This window comes from Dama dama, chromosome 13, assembly GCF_033118175.1.
Source record: "Dama dama isolate Ldn47 chromosome 13, ASM3311817v1, whole genome shotgun sequence".
Classification (NCBI taxonomy): domain Eukaryota; kingdom Metazoa; phylum Chordata; class Mammalia; order Artiodactyla; family Cervidae; genus Dama; species Dama dama.
In genome coordinates, this window is record NC_083693.1 from 40,771,372 (window position 1) to 40,791,647 (window position 20,276).

Here is a 20,276-nt window from a genome sequence, read left to right on the forward strand (position 1 = left end):
ACATTAAACCCCCACTTAGCTCATATATCTGTATCTCGACACATCTTACATTGATCACCTTTCTCTTTTAAAAAGGATTTATTTACTTATTATTTACTGATTTTTAGCTGCACTGGGTCTTTGTTGCTGCATGAGGGCTTTCTCTAGTAGTGGCAAAAGGGGGCTACTCTCTAGTTGCAGAATGTGGGCTTCTCATTGTGGCGGCGACTCTTGTTGTGGAGTACAGACTCTAGGCACACAGGCTTCAGTAGTTGCAGCTCACAGGCTCTACAGTGCTGGCTCAGTAATTGTGGTGGATTGGCTTAGCTGCTCCAGGGCACGTGGGATCTTCCTGGACCAGGGATCAAACGCATGCCCCCTACATTGGCAGGTGGATTCTTAACCACCAGACCACCAGGCAAACCCTCACTTTTCTGTTAAATACACATAATATTTCTATCTCCACTTTCTCCTTTCCACTGATACTATTTTCACCCTCTGTTCTAGATCTATTTTGAAGTTAATTCTGAATCTCCAAGTTAAAAATGTGACACTATCAAAATAAAAAAATTCTCCATCAGACAAGATAACTGCCTTCTAAGTATTTCAATATGAAAAGTGCTTTAATGATGTTTTCTGCTTCCTATCTTTTATAATGATACACAATATCAACTTAACCTTCTTCACACTTTCTTTCCACCCATTTACTTTCTTTTACCTACTATTTTTATTTAGCCATACCATTTATAAGCTTCTGTAGGAGATATTTTGACCCTCATTTTTAAGATTCAAATTTCTACCTCTGGAGGAAAAAAAATAATTTGTGGACTGAATCAACTCTGCCTCACTAAATAGCTGTGCAATCTTAAGACAAACTGTTTAACCTTTTTGAGACCCCATTTTCTTATTTGTAAATGGGAGATAATATCACTCATCACACAGGGATGTTTTTCAAATTGAAGAAAAAGAAATGTAGCAAATCTAGGATGGTAAGTGGTAAACAACATTTAATAAACTGGTGCTTATACATAAAAAATGTGTTATGTTATTATCAAAGTAATTATCTCATAGGCCATTACAGAAATTTGCCACCAAAAGCACTGGATGTACTTCCTAATTCTGGCCTCAATTCAGGAACAAAATACAAATCACATTACTGCAATTTTAATGGCGAAGCCATCAAGTGGAGTGTGTAATGGAAATATGGGCTATGACATTTGGGCAGAAAGGAGCTGGAACACAGGACCAGGAAAGCTAACTCTCAGAGTTTACTGTGTTCTAGAATCCCTGTATGTATAGATATACCCTTGAGGGCAGTATAATCTTGACTGTAAAAGCAAGGCTACAGTACATGTCAAGCAGAGAGCTGCTACATTTCATTTAGTCTCCCAATTTCAAGCAGAAATGATTAGTGCAAGTGTGCATTTCACTGATGATTTGAAACATGGAACAATAACCACAGTGATGATGTTGATAGATACTAATTTTGCAATTAATATTTGAGACTTACTCCATACCAGTATGCACACTATGCTAAGTGTTTTCTATTCATCATTAACTCTCACAACAATCCTATGAGGTTGGATACTTTTATCCTATTCGACAAACAAAACTAACCAAAAAACCCTGAAGCCTAGCAGAGCTGAAATTCAGACCCAGGTAACAGTGAAAATTTCAAACATCCAGTAATATAAGTTATGTGCTGACAGTAAGATACTTAATATTTCAGCAGTCTGAGCTATTTGGGTATCTGTGTGGGAAGCAGAGCGTCATATTCACTCAACTGTATAAGCGAAAGCACGAGGGAGGTATAAAAAGGGTTACATCCCAGAGTAGCAATTCTGGAACTTTCAAATATTAAAAATCATGACATTGTCAAATTGAGCATGGCCTACTGTGGGGATAATTAGAGCTCTCTAGATCAAAGGTTCTGTTTTCCACCTTACACATGCTGGTGGATGAGGGTATCAGAAGCTGATGCTATGTGCCATCATTTGCTCAAGACACCACCATGGACCCCCACACATCCCCACACACCTCCACATGCCCCCACACACCTCCTCCTGCCCCCACACGCCCCCACACACCTCCTGAGTGAGATTCTCAGAACGTCAGCAGCACCTCTGTGCCTTCTCACCCTTTTCAGGAAAGCGCATTAGAATGAAAATGAGTCAAATTGGTATGAATTTTTCTTGGCATCAGATAAGTAAATATTAAAATTTATTGAATATTGGCACTATACACCAGGCTAAGTTCTAAGCCCTTTGCCTATATTAATCCTCAAATGACATTATGAATTAGGTACTATTTTATTCCCATTTTACAGATAAGGTAACTGAGACACAAAATAAGTAATTTGCTGAAGATTACACATAAGAGAAATGACAGTGCAAGATTCTAATAAGGAGATCTGGTTCCAGATCCTTAGTTCTTAAACACAAAAACAAATTGCTTCTCAGTTTTGCTAGGACATGACCAAGTAGACAGGTACGCTGGGTAATTCCAGAAACGCTGCACAACCAAGTTGATGGCACAATTGAAAAGATAACTTCTGCCTCTATGGATACACCCAAAAGGCTGGCTCCCTAATGTTTTCTACCAGGAATTTAGTTTAATGTCACAGGGACCTTGGATTCCAAGCCCACAGGCCCAGAAAAAAACGTCATTTAGAACCTCTCCCCTTATCCTTGGATAAGCTGAGCAATAGGAATTTTCTTAGTAGCCCAGCAAACGACATTGGTTATGAGGCAGCCCAGCCCTATAACACTATTGCTGGACCATAAGGAATGAACAAAGCTTCACAAAAAGAACAGGAACACAATCCCTTGCTCTGAAAAGCTCTATGCATTCAAGAGTCACTCAGTCTTCTGGGTAGGGTTCTTCACATACTATCCAGGCAGTATTCTAAGTGCTGGAATACACCTGTGAACAAGAGGTCTCACAATCATGGAGCTCATTTCCTAGTGTCACAGAAATATGGGTCTACATGGACCTATAAAGGTCAACTCCAAATACAAGAGGGAAAGGTGCTGGCACCATCCTAAATTCTCGGTGGAAAAAAAGATGTGAGGAAAAGATGTAAGGGGGCACTATTTACTCTGAATGGCAGGAATGCTGGAATCTTTTCAACTACAACTTAAGAAAACCAGGCCAAACTATTGCACTACTGCCAAAGCTGATGTCAACTTGAAATGAAAGCAATGTAGCTGGATGGCACTGTTTCTGCCTCAGGCTAGGAAAACAGTGCCCACCTACAAGTTCCTAAAGAGAGAAGAGGAAAGGACAAAGACATAGAAGCTTGGGTTGTTTATCTCTTTTTAGAACCTACTCGCAAAATAGAAAAAGGAAATCACTAGCAAAGAATCCTAAGTTCTGCTGTATCTTGACAATGTTAGTATCAGTGTTCAAACTAATACAAGGAAAAAGGATGACAAATGGCATCAAAGAAATTTAAGAAGAGGTCTTTTTCCAACAGCAGGTGGAAGCTGGGGCCAGATATGGTTCATAGTCCTTTGTCCAAACAGAGCAGATAATACACAAGAAATAGAGGGAGGAAGAATACCACACACATACTAAAAACTGGTTATTCACCTACAGGTTCTCCTTAAGTAAGAATGCCAGAAGGTGAGATATGACGAAGCATTAGATACTTTCATCCCCAGGCCTACAGATATCTCCATCTCAGAATGGCCAAACTGATGCCACTCACAAAAGCCTGTACAGCACGCACCTCTACATTGTACCTGCCATGCAACAGACACCCTCTCATTCTTGTGTTCTCCTCTGGGCGCGGAGATATGGGAAGGCAAAGATGGCACTTCATTTTGTATCCCAGCATTTAGCACCAGCCCCATTACAAAGCAGGCACTCAAAAACTTAGGAACTTTAGTTTTAGATTGCTAAAAACAGCAATCATCCTTAATATACAAATAATTAAAATAGAAACTACTGGTGGGAGACACACCAAAAACTACTCATCATGACTGTTCATTTTGAATGGTTTGGCCAAAGTCTACCTAAGTAAAACTAACTTAGGTAATAAGTTAGATAATGCTAGTCCACATGAAAAAACAGAAGCAATACTTATAAAAGAAAGTTAAGCATAGTAGGAGAGCAAAATAACTCAAATTGCTGGTAATTTACTAAAAAGCTTAAGTGCTCAGCATGCTAGATGTGTTAATACCAATTCAATTCAAGGCCAATCTCTGCAGCCCCAACTGCCTGGTTATTTTCAACTCATGGCTCAAAGACTGACATGCTTCATATATGTGGCATTTATGCACTCATTCACTCATTCATACATCTTCGTGTTTTATCATGCTAGACATACTGGGAGGTGCAGGGGATCTAACACTAAACAGGAAAACACAGGGCTCCTACCTTCATGGATGGGCTTTCTGGTCACATTCATCAATGAAGACGTGTATAGCTTAGATATAAGCTGCTTTTATCCATCCTGTCTCACTGCAGAAAAACTGTAATCTTTTTGTTCTTCTCAACTCCATGTGGGAACTCAGTGACGCAAGTGTAACTCAATTTCAATGACATTAAATCATGTACCTAACAGTATGACACAATCCGGGCATTTTTTAAAAGAAGTTGAAATAATACAACTATGGATTAATCAATTTTTGCTTCTTCTCACAATTCTGATTTTTAAAAAAAACTTAATATGTTCTGCATACATAGAAAACAAAAATAGAGAAATATAATGGTTTTCACCATTTGCAGATTAAAAGCTCTAAGCCTGTGCATAATGGGTCTATTCCAAGAGCACTATTTTTAATTTTTTAAAAAATGTAATAAACTTAAACTACCACTCAATGCAAGGAATACTGTGTAGCAGTTAAAGAATAACTCAAAACTATATGTACTGACATGAAAAAGATATTCCATATTGACATAGAGGACTGAACGCAGAACAATGTATGCGATATGTTAAAAATATAGAGACAAAATAAGACTGCACACACACACAGAATAAAAGATCTGGATATCAAACACTGCAGTGGTTACCCCTAGGTGGCAAATAAAGGGAGAGATATGCAGGAGAAATTTGGCTTGGTTTTCTATACATATTGCTGCATCACTTAATTTCTTCTGAGATATTATTCATCTATTGTTTAATTTTTAAAAATTTCTAAACTGTCTCTAAAACCAGATAAACATCCATTATTAGGTATTTTGTCCTTAACATTCCTACAGAAAGAAGCAATCTTGTTTGAACAGTCAGAATAAATAACATAGCATTTTTAGTATAATTTTTATTTTATGTTGGAATATAGTTGATTTTACAATGTTGTATTAGTTTCAGGTGTTCAGTAAAGCAATTTAGTTGTACATATACATATATTTCATTCTTTTCCCATATAGGTTATTACAGAATATTGAATAGAGTTCCCTGTGCTATATAGTAGGTTCCTGTTGATTATTTTATATACAGTAGTATGTATGTTAATCCTACCCTCCTAATTTATCCCTCCCCTCACTTTCCCTCTTTGCAACCATAAGGTTATTTTCTATGTCTGTGCATTTGCTTCTGTTTTGTAAATAAGTTCACTTGTATTGCCTTTAGATTTCACATATAAGTGATATTATATGATACCTTGAGTTACTTCACTTAACATGATAATCTCTAGGTCTATCCATGTTGCTGCAAATGGCATTATTTCATTCTTCTTTATGACTGAGTAATATTCCATTGTATATATGTACTGCATCTTTATCTATTCATCTGTTGACAGACATTTAGGTTGCTTCCATATCTTGGCCATTGTAAAGAGCATTACAATGAACACTGGGGCGCTATCTTTTCAAAGCATGGTTTTCTATAGCTATATACCCAGGAGTGGGATTGTTGGATCATATGGTGGCTCTGTTTTTAGTTTTTTAAGGAACCTCCATACTGTTCTCTGTAGTGGCTGTACCAATTTACATTGCCAGCAATGGTGTAGGAAGGTTCCCTTTTCTACATACACCCTCTCCAGCATTTATTGTTTGTAGACTTTTTAAAGATGACCATTCTGACTGGTGTGAAGTGATGCTTCATTGTAGATTTGATTTCTATTTCTTCACAAATTAGCAATGTTGAACATCTTTTCATGTGCTTTTTGGCCATCTGCATGTCTTCTTTGGAGAAATGTGAAATAACATTTAGACACAACAAAATACTTATATAATAAGAGGCAATAACTTGGAAAAATTAAACTCTAAAAGGAGTAGATCAGAGAAAGAAATCCTATACTATTTTCAAAATATTTGACGTTTGTCAAAATATTTGATGTATTTCAAAATATTCTAAGGCATTGGAACTAGGTTGTGCTTAGTCACTCAGTCATGTCCAACTCTTTGCAACCCCATGGACTGTAGCCTGCCAGGCTCCTTTGTCCATGGGGATTCTCCAGGCACGAATACTGGAGTGGGTTGCCATGCCCTCCTCCAGGGGTTCTTTCCAACCCAGGGACTGAATACAACTCTCCCTGCATTGCAGGCATATTCTTTACCATCAGAGCCAACAGGGAAGTCCATGAATACTGGAGTGGGTAGCCTATCCCTTCTCCAGGAGATCTTCCCGACCCAGGAATTGAACAGGCGTCTCATGCATAGAAGGTAGATTTTTCCCCAGCTAAAGTACCAGGGAAACCCAGAACTAGGTTAGACACTATAAAAACTGCTTTCATATATAACCTGTAATTCATTTATTATAAATGTGCTTTACAGATTAACAGTTCACAATATCCTCAAACTGAAAACTACTGTCTCCAAAATAATCACCTTATAAAAATGAGCATCTCTTTTTTCTTCCCTAGAGAAAAGTTTTGCTATATATACATACCATTTCTTTTCCTCTGAACAGTTCAATCTGCTGTCAATTCAAGCAGGAGCTCAACTGTAGCGCTTTAAACCCTAAGAATATATTGTTTTCTTACTCTTTCAATATCTTCTCAGAAATGACATCTAAGGACCAGAAATGGAAATATCACCATGAGAGTCAATCTGCTCTAGTCATAAGATAACTGTTAAGGGTTTGAAAAGAACTAGTTCATGAAACTAAAATCATTTTCCTTTTCTGCTTCTTTAAAAACTCAATGCAAAAGTTGTAGCTAATGGCTCAACTACATTCCCAAATCAGCTAGGAACATATTTTTTTTATTTTTCACAGATTATTATTCATTTGAACTCCCATCAGTCAGACACTAACATCAAAGAGCCAAAACTTAATGCAGAGCATATTGTCAAATGCATGAGCTACAATTTGGTATATACTAAATATGCTAGTTTACTGTTATTGGGAACTTCTGCTGATCTAGATTGGCATTTTTAAGGGCCTAATTAAAAAAAAAAACAACAACTATTCAGGACTAGATTACAACAAGCAGTCATGAAATGAACTTCTTATTTTAACCAAATATTGTTAGTATTTTCTAATCTAAGAATGATACATAAGAAATGAAATTAAAGAAAAAGGACAAGATTTCAACCCTCTTTCCCATGTGTCAGAGCACAGTACCAAAAAGTAAAATTTAGAATGGAATAGAAATAAGCAGAGAATTTTGCATATCAGAATTGCTTTAAAAATGCACATCTAGCCATCAGGGGAAAAAGATCAACAAGGGGAGAAAAGAAGCAAGTTATCTCTTCCCTGCCTTATACTGAGGCAAATCATTTCATTTAATCAACAGATCACTCATTTTTCATTTGGCCAAGTGTTCTACACTATTACTGCATATACCTTTTAATAATACCTACTATATTTCTTCTCACTAAAACTTTTAAATATTTACCATCATGTGAAGAAAAAGGGGGGAAAAAAATCAAGTATGATTAGGTTATGTTTCTGTTCCAAATATCCAAAGATACTCAAAGGTTTGAGGTGAAGGTAGAAGTGGGAGAATATAATAAAAACAGAAAAGTATGCCAACTACTTTCAGACAGTATCATTCAGCTCACAGTGTCCTAGTACACTGCCAACATTCAATTTCTCCCCTAAAGTTCCTCACTTACACCCAGGAAACAACAAGGCATATGTCACACTACACATGCTATCTCACAGGCAGCTTGCTTACTTCATTACTAATAGAAAAAAATGAATATACCCTAAAAATGAGAAATATTTCTAAAAATGGGGAAATGTACCCTAAAAATGGGAAATATCCACATTTTCAATTGCTACAGATGACAAAGTAAGTGTGCAGTTACAGAAAGTTATTTATATATTGCTACTTTGTTTCCAAAACAATTTTGGCATCCAATGAGCTTGCATTTGTGTCTCGATCAGGATGAGCTTTAAGATTGGGTACAGTAAAAAGTCATGTCTATCTCACAATAACAACAAAATTTCTAACTGCATATATACTATTAACAGATGTAAAGATGCTTAAGTGCTAGACCTTTTTTGGGGGGAGGGATGTGCTGGGTCTTCGTTGCTGTGCGGGCTTTTCTCTAGCTGTGGCAAGAGCGAGCTACTCTCTAACTGCAGTGTGTGGGCTTCTCACTGCAGTGGATTCCCTTGTTGCGGAGCACGGGCCCTAGGTGTGCGGACTTCAGTAGTTGCAGCTCCCAGGTTCTAGACAACAGACTCAGTAGCTGTGGCACCTGGGCTTAGTTGCTTCATAGCATGTGGGATCTTCGCAGACAGGGATCAAACCTGTGTCTCCTGCACTGGCAAGAGGATTCTTTACCCCTGAGCCATCAGGGAATCCCTAGAATTTAGACATATAGCTAATGTTTAAGATAAAATCTGATAAAATATTAATGGTAAGGAAAAATACAACCACAACAGGCAATCCTATCTATGGTTTGTACAAGGCAAATATTACTATACTTCTCACATTCCAGTAAACACCTTAAATAAGAAGAAATAATACAAACCAAATCCAGTAGTTTCCATTTGTAGGACTCTCAGTTTAGAAAGTTCTTGTAAATACATTCAACTTTTGTATTCAATATATAGCGTGTTAATTCAATATTTATTTATAAATGAATAAGGTATATCCCTTCAGGCTTCCTTCATCTAATTTGATAATAAAAATCAGATTGAGAAAAAAGAGCAGAATTATCTCCATTTTACAAAACAAAATAAAAGCTTATAGATGTTAAGGAATTTTTTCCCCATGATCACAAATTAAAAGCAAAGCATTTTCAATATTCTACTTTATACATTCAATTTATACCACTAGCCTCCTGATCATGCCACACCTTTCTTATCATGTCACAAATTCATTTTAGAAAGAAGAGAATGATTTTAATTGCTACTGTTCCTTAAAAATAATGATAAGGATTACGATAAATGTGTATATATGTGTGTGTACATAGATATATAAGTTACATGTCCATACATAATACATACATGTGTATATGTCTTTGTTAATGACTTCATAAAGGTTTTCTGTACATGATTAATAAAAATTTATTTCTCCTCAGGTCTTAAACTCTTGCAAACTCTTTGTTATCCAAAATCTTTAGTAGGAATTGATTTTATTGACTATCTGAGAATTAACTTCAAGTATTATACCTAGCAAACCTTTGGATGACTACAAATTTAACATTATTGTGTAACATGAGGGCTTCCCAAGTGGCACTAGTGGTAAACAGCCAGCCTACCAATGCAGGAGACTTAAGAGACAAAGGTTTGATCCCTGGGTTGGGAAGATCCCCTGGAAGTGGGCACAGCAACTCATTCCAGTACTCTTGCCAGGAGAATCCCATGGAGAGAGGAGTTTGGTGAGCTAATCAACAACATCACAAAGAGTCAGACACAACTGAAGCAACTTAGCATGTATAACATGAAGATCCATAAATACAAGAGTGTAATTTCATTGAGGCAAAGTTTTAAAATTTCTTGAGACACCAAAGTGAGTTCTCAACAGCCACAGTGCAACCCTGCTTTGCTGCTTTCTTCTCTTTAACCCCCTTGTAGAGTACTTGGAAAGTGCTATTTTATCACATCTTATGGAGAAAATTATATGCTCTAGGACTGTACTAATACTAGCCACATGTGGCTACAGAGCACTTGAAACACGGCTAGTCTGAACTGATGTGCCATAAGTGGAAAATATAAACTGGAATTTGAAGACATAGTAAGAAAAACAAGACTAAAACAGCTCAAAATTTTTTTATATTGGAGACTTAGGGACATGGGGAGAGGGGAGGAGAGGGTGAGATGTACTGAGAGAGTAACATGGAAACTTACATTACCATATGTAAAAGAGATAGCCAACGGGAATTTGCTGCATGGCTCAGGACACTCAAGCAGGGGCTCTGTATCAACCTAGAGGGGTGGGGTGGGGAGGGAGATGGGAGGGAGGTTCAAAAGGGAGGGGATATATGTAGGATTTTCTGATATGAGAAAATGTTATCAGAAAAAAAAGGATATAAAATTATAAAAGGCAGAGATGCTTCAAACACGCTTGTGAAGTTATTCAAATTTAGTTTAGCAATATGAAAAAGAGTAATACACCAATTCCTCTAAATGAAAAGAACCTCCTATAGAGCATGAATGTACTGTCTCAGTCAGTCTTAGCCCTACATGCTTCTCACAGCATGACCAGCTTACTGAACTGACTAATCTGATACATTAATGATATCTCTACAATAAACAGTATGACGTCAATTAGGTATTTTGAAAAGTAATACATGTACAACAAAGGAGGTGGGGTGAGGCAACAAATTATTAGTACCAGTTGTCCCTGGATGGTAGAGTAACATTTCCTCTTTTTCACTTATTCTATATTTTTCCAATTTTTTTCTACATTGAGGGTTGAAGGTGGAGGTGTAGGAAGATCCTAAACTCCCCTCCTCTGAAGAACACAACAAATCTACAGCTACAAATGGAATAATTCCAACAGAAAGGGACCTAAAAACTGGATAAACAGAACCGCCTCAACAAAGGATAAAAGAACAGCAAGAGATTGTGAAGACAGATAGAGACACCATCTCACCAAGGAAAAAACCCACACCCCAGACTCAGTGAATCACAATTGGGAGGGATCATCAAGGAACAAATCATTTCCCTCAGGAGCAAGAGATTCAAGCTCCATATCAAGCGAACCAACTCCTAGGTCCTACAAAGACCTGGCTTTGAAAATCAACAGAGAATATGCCCAGAAAAACTACAGAATAGAAAACATAGTCTTAAACGGCTCATGCATAAATTCACTAGACCTGAAAACCCGTGCAAAAACAATAAAGTCCATTGCCCATAGGTGAGGGAAATACATTTATTAATCTTGAATTCCTAGAAGAAGAGAGAAAGAAAAGAACCAAAAAAATTATTTGAAGAAAGAGTGACTGAAAATATCCCTAATCTGAGGAAAGAAATAGATATTCAGGTTCTACAAGGCCAGAGAGTTCCAAATAAGCTCAAGCCAAAGAGACACACACAAAGATCCATCACAATTAAAATGGCAAAAGTTAAGGATAGAGAGAGAATCCTACAAGCAGCAGGAGAAAAATAACTTGCTATGTATGAGGGAAATGCATAAGGTATTTAGCAGATTTTTCAGTAAAAACTTCCTTCAGCCAGAAAGGAAGTAGCATGACATATTCAAAGCGCTGAAAAGGAAAAATTTCCAACCAAAATTGTCTACCCAATAAGGTTATTATTCAGAATTGAAGGAGAGATCAAGGGTTTCCTAGATAAGCAAAAGCTAAAGGAACCATCATCACTAAACCAGCCCTAAAAGAAATATTTAAAAGACTTCTTTAAGCTGAAAAGAACTGGCAATAATCAATAATGAGAAAACACATGAAAGTAAAAATCTCACTGGAAAAGGCAAATACATAATAAAAGCGGTGAATCAATCACTTATAAAGCAAGCATGAAAGTTAAAAGACAAGTAGCAAGAGTAACTAAAACTTACAATCTTAATTAAGAGATGTATAAAATAAGATATAAAATGTATCATCAAAAGTATAAAACATCAGAGGGAAGGGGTAAAAAGATAAACTGGAACAAATTCCAAAGCCTTGCTAAAACTGGCTGCTACTTACATAGGATGTCATATGTGAACCTTACAGCAACCACAAGGAAAAAGCATATAGTACACACACAAAAGAACATGAAAAAGGAATAATATAACACTAAAGAAAACCACCAAAACACAAAAGAAGACAGAAGAGAAGAAAGGAACTAAGAAGAACTGCAAACACAACTACAGAACATTTAACAGAATGGCGATAAGTACATATCCATCAATAATTACTTTAAAAGTAAATGGACTAAATTTGTCAATCAAAAGACAAAGAGTGGCTGAACGGATGAGAAAACAAGACCCATCTGTATGTAGCCTACAAGAGTCACTTCAGAAGAAAAGACACATAGAGACCGAAAGTCAAGGGTTGAAAAAGACATTCCTTGGCTAACAGGAGTGAAAAGGAAGCTGGAGTAGCTATACTTTCTGACAAAATAGATTTTAAAACTAAGATTTCAAGAAAAGACAAAGAAGAGCATTACATAATAATGATGGGGTTAATTTAGCAAGAAGATACAACATTTATAAATATATATGCACATAACACAGAAGCACTATGATATATATAAAGTAAATATTAATGAACTTAGAAACTGAAGGCAATATAATTATACTAGAGAACTTAGCACTCTACTTACATCACTGCATAGACCATGCAGACAGAAAATCAATAAGAAAACAAAGAAACTAAATGATAAATTAAACCAGATAGATAACAGACATAGAACACTGCATCTAAAAGCAGAATACAAATTCTCAAAAGCACATGGGAACACTCTCCAGGACAGATCACATATCAGATCACAAACCAAATCTCACTAAATTCAAGAAGACTGAAATCATCTCAAGCACCTTCTCTGATTACAGTGCTATGAAACTAGAACACAATCACAAGAAAAAAAAAAAAAAATAGGGAAAAAACACAAACACATGGAGATTAAAGAACTCGCTACTGAACAACCAATGGGTCACAAAGGAATCAAAGAAGAAATAAAAAAATATCTAGAGATAAATGAAAACAGAAACCTGCCATATCAAAATCTATGGGATGCAGCAAAAGCAGTTCTAAGAGAAAAGTTCATAGCAATACAGATCTACCTCAAGAAACAAATCAACAACAAAATAAACAAACAATCTAACTTCACACCTGAAGGAACTAGAAAAAGAACAAATGCAGCTCAAAATCAGTGGAAGGAATGAAATAATAAAGATCAGTTTAGAAATAAATGAAATAATGAATTTAATGATCTTGTGTTCTTTGCCAATTTTTGTTGGTTGTATTATGGACAAATGCTATAAAGATTTACTGTACTGTTAATTGAAAATTTTCTTGAACAAAAAACATGCTTACCAAATGTTAAATAATCTAAGACAGAAAAAATGGCTGTGTAATTTACATAATTTATCAATATGACACTGAATTTGAAGAAGTGGAATTTGTAGCACCAAAGAAAGAAAAAGCTTATTTGTGATCTAGCAAGACATGTACAAGAATTTATGTTCAAGTGTCAATTCTTCATAATACAAATATCTACACATTTTCCAAATGAATCAATATACATAATTTAATTGTAATTGACAGGATTATGTAAATCATCCTCTAAATGTAAAGGAAAAGTTTGAAGAACACTAGTACTGAGTTGCCACAGTAATGTACTTAAATTGGACAGACAAGTTTTGAAACCAAAATGCTTTTGTTACAAAATGAAAAAGAAATATTCTTCTGTAAAAGTAGTTTTCTTACTTTGAATACAAATATTAAATAAAAATGATTTTGGTAATGGAAAAAAAGAAATAAATGAAATAGAATAAAAAATTTTAAATATCAATGAAACTAAAAAGTGGTTCTTAAAAAAGATAAGCAAAATCAACAAACCTTTTGCAAGACTAACCAAGAACTCAAGACAGAATTCAAATTAAATCAGAGATAAAAGAGAAGTTACAGCTGATACCACAAAATACAAAGGATCATAAGAGACTACTATGAACAACATCCACAAATTGGACAACTAGAAGAAAGGACAAATTCCTAGAAACATAACCTTCCAAGCATGAATCATAAAGAATTATAAAATCTGAATGGATCAGTTACTAACAAGAAGATTGTAACAGTAATCAAAATTCTCCCAACAAACAAAAGTCCAGGACCAGGCAGCTTCACTGGTGAACTCTATAAAACATTCAAAGAAGACTACCCTTCCCAAATTCCACCCAAACAAAACTGAATAGGAGGAAAACCTTCCAAACTCATTTTACAAAGCCAGCATTACTGTGATACCAAAACCAAAGACAACAATAATGTAAAAAAAGAAAGAAAAAAAAGAAAAGAAAATTAAAGGCCAGTATCCTTGATGAACATAGATGCAAAAACATGCAACAAAGTACTAGCAAACTGAATCCAACAATACATTAAAAGGATCCTATACCATGGTCAAGTGGGATTTAGTCTATGGATGCAAAGATGCTTGGACATTTACAAAATCAATCAACATGATACATTAACAAAATGAAGGATAAAGATCATATGATCATCTTAATAGATCTATTCGTGATAAAAAAACTATTAACATAGAGGGAATTTACTTCCACACAACAAAGGCCATATATGACAAAGCCACGGCTAACATCCTACTCAATGGTGAAAAGATGAAAGCTTCTCCTCTAAGGTCAGGAACAAGACAAGGATGCCTACCCTTGCCACTTTTATTCAACATGGTATTGGAAGTTTTTGTTATTCAGTCACTCAATCGTGTCTGACTCTTTGCAACCCTGTGGACTGCAGCACGCCAGGCTTCCCTGTCCTTCACCATCTCCTGGAGTTTGCTCAAACTCATGTTCACTGAGTCAGTGATGCCATCCACTCATCTCATTCTCTGTCGTCCCCTTCTCCTCCTGCCCTCAATCTTCCCCAGCATCACAGTCTTTTCTAAGGAGTCAGCTCTGTGCATCAGGTGGCCAAAGTCCTAGCTATAGCAATTAGGTAAGAAAAAGAAATAAAAAGTGGAAGTTCTAGCCACAGCAATTATGCAAGAAAAAGAAATAAAAGTCATCCAAAGTAGAAAGGAAGAAGTAAAACTATCATGATTTGGTAGATGACATGATACTACATACACAAAACCCTAAAGATTCCACTTAAAAACATGTAGAACTAATAAATAAGTTCCATAAAGTCAAAGGATACAAGATCAATATACAGAACTCTGTGACATTTCTATACACTAATAACAAATCATAAGAAAGAAAAACAAAGGAAACAATCTCATTTACAACAGAATCAAAAAGAATAAAATACCCAGAAATAAATTTAACCAAGGAGGTGAAACACCTGTACAATGAAAAATAGAAGACATGGAGAAAGAAACTGAAGAACACATACACACACACACACACACAGGAAAGATATTCTGTATACATAGATTTAAAGAAAAGATATCATTAAAATGTTCTTTTTAATCCTCCAAAGCAATCTACAAATTCAATATAATCCCTATCAAAATTTCAACAGCACATATCAGTGAACTAAAGCAAATAATTCTAAAATTTGTATGGAAACACAAAAAAATCACAAATAGTCAAACAACACTGAGAAAAAACAAAGCTGGAAATCTCATGCTCCTTGATTTCAAACTATGTTGCAAGGCTTTAGTAATCAAAACGGTATGGTACTGGCACAAAAACAGGCACACAGATCAACAGAACAGAAATAAGAAACCAGAAAAAAACTCACACATAGGGAAATTAATTTATGATAAGGGAGTAAAGAACATACAGTGGAGAAAGGATAGTCTCTTCAACAAACAGTATTGGGAAAACTGAACAGTCACATGCAAAAGAATGAAACAAGACCACTATCCTAGAGCAGACACAAAAGTTAACTCAAAACAGAATTAAAGGCTTGAATGTAAGACCTGAAACCATAAAATTCCTAGAAAAAAAGCAGCAACTTCATTGATACCAGTCTTAGCAATATTTTATGCGTTCTGACTCCAAAGGCAAAGGAAATAAAAGAAAAAATACACAAATGGGAATTCAACCTAAAAAGCTTCTGCTTCTAGGAAACCATCATCAAAACAAAAAGGAAACTTGCTGAATGGGCAAAGATATTTGCGAATCACATATTCAAAAAGAGGTTAATATCCAAAATATATATAAAGAACTCACACAAGAACAACAACAAACCAATAAAAACCTGATTTAAAAATGGCAGGAAGATCTGAATACATTTTTCCAAAGAAGACATACAGATGGCCAATAGGCACACAAAAAGATGTTCAACATCACTAACTGAGGAAAATGCAAATAAAAACCACAATCAGATATTATTTCACACCTGTTAAAATGGCTATCATTGAAAAGACAAGAAACAACAAATGTTGGACAGGATGTGGAGAAAAGGGAATCCTTGTACAAGGCTAGTGGGACTGTAAATTGGTGGACCCACTGTGGAAAACATTATGGAGATTTCTGGGAAAAAAAAAAAAACTTAATAATACTACCGTGTGACTCAGCTATCCCCTGCTCCAACAGACATAAAAACACTAATTGAAAAGATACATATATACACAGGCATGTACTGCTGTACACTTCACTGCGGTACTATTCACAGTAGCCAGTATACGGAAACAACTGTCCACTGATGAACAAAGAAGACACAGGATAAATATATATAAAATGGACTATTAACTCACCATGAAAAAAAATGGAATCCTGCCATTTGTGACAACATGGATAGACCACAAAGGTATTACACCAAGTGAAATAAGTTAGACAAAATAAGAAAAATACTATATGATTTCACTCATATGTGGAATCTAAGAAAACAAAAAAATGAACAAACAAAATAAAGCAAAACAAATTCAAAAATATAGAGAACAGAGGGGAAAGGGGTTAAGGGGTGGGTAAAGGAAGGGGGTGAAGGGAGTCAGCTGAATGGTAATGAAGGGAACTAGACTTGTGATGGTGATCACTCTGTAGTACATATAGATATCAAATTATAATGTTGTATATCTGAAACTGTTGTTCTTAAAAGCTAACTTTTTCTATCATAAAACTTAAAGATGTATAGTGTAATAGATAATACCAAACTTTACTTCAAATCTGAAGCCAAGAAAGAGAGAATTAGAGGGAAATCCATATAGTAGGATTGAGTTTCCTAGTCAGAGAGCTAGTTCATAAAAACCCAGACCATGCAGTCTTACAGGAGATAAGAGAAGAGAGGATTAACATTCATGCAGCTTTTTTTTTTGTTTTGCCTTTTACAAAAGATTATAAAACACCCTTTTCTAGATGATGAGTTTTTTTTTAATAGACTTTTGGAATGCAAAACTGACAACAGAACTACAAGTTGCATTTATAATAGAATTCAAATTTTATTTGCATGTTTAATAAACATATAGATGTTAAATAAAATCTAAGTCAATAATTAAAAGTTCAACTCTCTAAATTAGGAACTACCATATTTATAAGTTATTTCTAGACTGCTGATAGTATAATTTACATATTCACTGATGCTATCATTCCACAAGCTATATATGTAAGGAAAGGGGTATATAAGAAACAATGTAAACTTTGTCTTATTCTGTACAGAAGAAAAAGATCGTAAAACTACAGGATCCTCTTCTCTCCTTATTATTAACTTCCTCATTGAATCTGGAAACCAACAACCTCTTTTAACTTCAGGTCAGGACCATAGCTGAATTAAGAAATGGCAGTCCATCTAAAGTATTTAATTGTGTGGTTTAACATTGAGAATGCAGCCAGTCCTCAAAGGCAAAGGCTGAAAAACAGTCAAGGGATGTTGCCGCAAAAACAATTTTTCAAGTCAAAGAGAGAACTGACATCAGGAAAATACATTTTATTGCTTCTCCAATGCCTTAAATCTTTCACACAAACTCCCACAATTACTCCTACTTCATACCCAAATAAAATCTATAAAAATTGTTTCACACCTGGGAAGAAGGCAGTTTCTCAGCATTTGAAATATTCAACTCATTATTTCAAAATATTTAAGAGGTGCATCACGGCATCTTTTCTTGTAATAACAAAAGTAACTCAATCTCTTATGAAAATTATTGGCGGGGGTGGGGGGGAACCTAATTCTAAACTATGAAAAGTGCTCCTATCATATAAAGGATTTACAAGAAAATGGTTTTCCTGCTTCTCTACCATGGAGGCAGACACAGGGGCTTAAGAGGAAAACTTTTCTCAACTATAAGAAAACAAATAGTCTACTGAGTATGGATAAACTAATAAATAATATACTCTAAAGCTAAAACCTTTCATTAATTTTCAAATGTTATATTTCTACCATTCTTTATTTTATTCAAACACAAGACATTTACTACACCCCACGCATTATTTTAAACATTGCTCAATTATTAGCTCATGAACTCTCTGAGGTAGGTACTATCAATATTCCAATTTCACAGATGAGAACACTCAGGCATAGAGAGTAATTTCCCCAAAATGATTCAGTCTCAGGCAATCTGGGTCCAGAATCCATGTTCTTAACCACAATGCAATGTTGACTCTTAAATAAAAGTAATATGCTCATGAAAGCCCAGTGTCTTATAGTAAAATAGTTAATAAAAATCTGCTAAGCAAATTAAGAGGGGAAAATAGAGATAGCAAAAAGTAGAAAACCTATCATTCATAGTTTCAATACATTACTATAAGTTTATTTTCCATCAGTCTTCTTTTCTTGTTCAGAGTTTTTTTTGTTTGTTTTCCCTTTAGCTATCACTCAGCAAACATGATTTTCTAGAAAATGCAAAATTTTAAAATATGAGTCTCTCAACATTTTTAGAATAACAGTTAAAATTAATTGAACACTGTATATCAAACATGTGCTTGCTACATATTGTTATCTCACCTCACAATTCTATCAAGTAGTTATATGTATTATTCCCATTTTACAAATGAGGAAACTGAAGCACAGTTAAATCAACTTAAGATCCCATGGATAGTAATCAGTTGAGCCAAGATTCAAATTCAGGCAGCCTGATTCCTGAATAGAATTCTTGACTACTCGTGGAGGACAGGATTATGAATTACTTGAAAGATAAGGATCATGTTTTTAAGAGTAGTATTGTTTGTTTGAAAGTGAAAGTCTTAGTCAATCAGTCATGTTATGATTCTTTGTGACCCCATGGACTGTAGTCTGCCAGGCTCCTTTGTCCATGGAATTCTCCAGGCAAGAATATGGGAGTGAGTTGTCATTTCCTTCTCCAGGGGATTTTCCCAACCCAGGGATTGAACCTGAGTCTCCCACATTGCAGACAGATTCTTCATCATCTGAGCCATGCCCTCCTCCAGGGGATCTTCCCTACCCAGGGATGGAACCCTGGTCTCCTGCATTGCAGGCAGATTCTTTACTATCTGAGACACCAGGGAAGTCCATTGTTTGTTTGGCTTAGGCTAAAACGAGAATGTTAACATAGTTATTTTACTTTGTCCTAAGTCTGAATTATACAAATAAAGTTTTTAATATCTTAAGGTTACTTCAGCAAGCTAAATAACTCTTCATGTCTTAATATAAGAGTCAAGTATTTTATGTAATTCCTTCACTCAACAACCATCTGAGTATCCATTTCATGCTAGGCACTGTGCTAATAATAAGACTTAGTCTTTACACTCAAGGCAGAGTCTCTCCTCATTCAGCATATGAATACAATAAAGCTTTTCACAATTAATGAATACAACATACTGTACATACAAATGGTTAACAGCTTTGCCAACCATTCAGTGGCAGAACTGAGAATGGAATCCTGTGATCTTTTTGCCCCTTATGCTTATAAAGTATACCCCTCATTTCTCTTACAGGTCCTAGAGAGTGATTGAAAAACTACTACTCAGTAAGCACATCTGCCTGTCTTATACCATATCACCTTTTAATGGCTGGCAATGACACCTATCCATTTTTAGTGAAACGGAGCTAAAATTAAAATATTTTACTTAAACCTTGGTTTACTAAGTTACACATTTAAATTACTTTTAAAGTTCCATGATCACATTAGGATATGAATTTAATAAAATGACAGATGTGAGTGACTAAGAAATACCTGGAGTAACAGGTAAATTCGGCCTTAATGAGTACCGAATGAAGCAGGGCAAAGGCTAATAAGAGTTCTGCCAAAAGAATGCACTGGTCATAGCAAACACCCTCTTTCAACAACACCAGAGAAGACTCTGCACATGGATATCACCAGATGGTCAATATCAAAATCAGAATGATTATACTGTTTGCAGCAAAAGATGGAGAAGCCCTATACAGTCAGCAAAAACAAGACCTGGAGCTGACCATGGTTCAGATCATAAACTCCTTAT

The 20,276-nt window shown here is 35.5% G+C and overlaps 1 protein-coding gene across 12 annotated transcripts in view; it reads right to left on the reverse strand.

Annotated features, from left to right (window-relative positions):
• Positions 1-20,276, reverse strand: part of PEAK1 (pseudopodium enriched atypical kinase 1) — a 311,689-nt gene that overhangs the window by 280,891 nt on the left and 10,522 nt on the right. For 8 of the 12 annotated variants that reach the window (XM_061158944.1, XM_061158943.1, XM_061158932.1 and 5 more), the window contains exon 2: positions 6,815-6,936. The exons of the other annotated variants lie outside the window; for them this stretch is intronic. The gene's annotated coding sequence lies outside the window, so the exon portion shown is untranslated. The remainder of the gene's footprint in view (positions 1-6,814; positions 6,937-20,276) is intronic. 12 annotated transcript variants of the gene reach the window in all.